At 37.6% G+C, this 2500-nt stretch overlaps 1 pseudogene; it reads right to left on the reverse strand.

The window, feature by feature from the left end:
• LOC137633308 (uncharacterized) overlaps positions 1-2500 on the reverse strand; it is a 173257-nt pseudogene that overhangs the window by 805 nt on the left and 169952 nt on the right.

The raw sequence follows: 2500 nt of genomic DNA on the forward strand, positions 1-2500 counted from the left end.
TTATTATTATTATTATTATTATTATTATTATTATTATTATTATTATTATTATTATTATTACTTGCTAAACTACAACCTAGTTGCAAAAGCATGATGCTATAAGTTCAGGGGCCCCAACAGGGAAAATAGCCCAGTGAGGAGAGGAAACGATGAAAAATTAAATATTCTAAGAACAGTGACAATTTCAAAATAAATGTTTTCTACATAAACTATAAAAACTTAACAAAACAAGAGGAAGAGATATAAGATAGAATTGTGTGCCTGAGTGTACCCTCAAGCAAGAGAACTCTAACCCAAGACAGTAGAAGACCATGGTACAAAGGCTTTGGCACTACCCAAGACTAGAGAACAATGGTTTGATTTTGGAGTGTCCTTCCCCTAGAAGAGCTGCTTACCATAGCTGAAGAGTCTCTTCTACCCTTACCAAGAGGAAAGTAGCCACTGAACAATTACAGTGCAGTGCAGTAGATAACCCCTTGGGTGAAGAAGAATTGTTTGGTAATCTCAGTGTTAGGTGTATGAGTACATAGGAGAATTTGTAAAGAGTAGGCCACACTATTCGGTGTATGTGTAGGCAAAGGGAAAGTGAAGCGTAACCAGAGAGAAGGATCCGATGTAGTACTGTCTTGCCAGTCAAAGGACCCCACAACTCTCTAGCGGTAGAGGGTTTTTAAGTAATATTCTTTTTTTTCATGAATAAGCATCGAATTTTTATGGGTAATTTATCCTTTTTAGGAGAACGAGGATCACTTATAAAAGTGTTGGTATGATTAGTGAAGATATGAGAATAAGCTTTGTTGAATTTAGCCAGTAATGAGTAAATTATGAACATGAAAATCGTATATCCTAACAAAGAAATAATCTTTGGCACACCCAGTCTTACCGAGAGGCCAAAGTGTTAATGTATATTGCATGAAAGAATAGATTATAAAAATTACTAATTAATTCTACTGATGTACCAGTACTAAAAAAATCATTATTACAGAATAGTGTATACACATGATGTAAATAATCCTTCCTATAGTGCAGTAGAAAACTTTCAGAAAAGAGGCCATAATCTATATGTAAAAGAGAAACTTATACAAATTTTGAAACGATAGAGCTAAAAATACCTCAGTAAAACTGTACAATTAAGAGAGGACAAACTTTAATTGATCATATCATAATCTTCAACAATGTGTACAAAGAAAGATCAACAACAACAACAACAACAACAATTGAAGCCATTTCTAGTCCACTGCAGGACAAAGGCCTCAGACATGTCTTTATTCATGTCTGGGGTTTGGTCAGTTTTCATCACCACGCTAGCCGGATTTGGTGATGGTTGGAGACTTTTGTCTGATCGCTCACAGCAAACCAACCTAGTATGGCTGGCCCTGACTATTACAGCTTTACTGATCATGTTGGAAGATCATTAAATAATAAATACAAAAGAAATGAAAGAAACAAATAATAAAGATCACGGAGAGCAAAATTAAAGGACTTAGCCACCTTAGAGATTCATTTACAGGACAAGGAAGCTTGGATGGTTTAAGGAACCTGACTTGACGTAGCTGCATAATCATGAATCTCATTATATAGAGGAATGTATTTTAACATTAAAATACAATAAATTAATAAATTAATATTCTCGATTCTCTACTTGCAACTTAGAATGAAAGGCATACTGTCAGCACGAAGAACCAAACTTTTAGTGCTGACATTGCACTTCAAGCGGTGTACTGTAGGCATTAAAATAGAACCGCCATTGAAACTGCATTTCAGACTCATAGCTGCACCCACTTACAGCTCTCTCTCTCTCTCTCTCTCTCTCTCTCTCTCTCTCTCATCTCTCTCTCTCTCTCTCTCTGCTTCGATCTAGATTTCGAGTGACCTAGATCAATGATAAAGAGAGGGTGGTCTAGGCTCTAATGGTAGCAGGTGGGGGTTTTGGGGAGGAGTAACAGGGTAGGGAGGGGGAGAATTACTGTACTGGGGAGGGGAGGGGGTAATGGACGCCATCAATGGTAATCGATATTCCTTCATCTATGCAAGGTGGGTTTCCCGCCATTAATCCTTCTTCATTCTCAAAAAAACTCTGGCAGACGAAAGGTCGTAAATAAGATGTGTCTACGATAGACCTCTCTCTCTCTCTCTCCTCTCTCTCTCTCTCTCTCTCTCCTCTCTCTCTCTCTCTCTCTCTCTCTCTCTCAAGTTATCTAGTCCATCATAAATGAAGGATTGAGGGATTTGGGATTTTTGGCAGTTTAAATTATTCGTGGTATCCTTATCATAATACCCACAATGGTGATTCTTTAATAAAGGATTTACCAATGTCAACCTTAAAGGGTCAAGTTCAAAGGTTAGATCCACAGTCGAAATCTTAATATTTATAAAGATTAGGGGTTGCTGTGGCCTGATTAGTAACGTTTCTGTCTGGTATTTACCAGACGGGGGTTCGAGTCCCGTTCAGACTCGTTAGTGCCATTAGTGTCTGCAACTTTACCATCCTTGTGAGCTA

The sequence above is a fragment of the Palaemon carinicauda genome, chromosome 42 (assembly GCF_036898095.1).
Source record: "Palaemon carinicauda isolate YSFRI2023 chromosome 42, ASM3689809v2, whole genome shotgun sequence".
NCBI classification, from domain to species: Eukaryota; Metazoa; Arthropoda; class Malacostraca; order Decapoda; family Palaemonidae; genus Palaemon; species Palaemon carinicauda.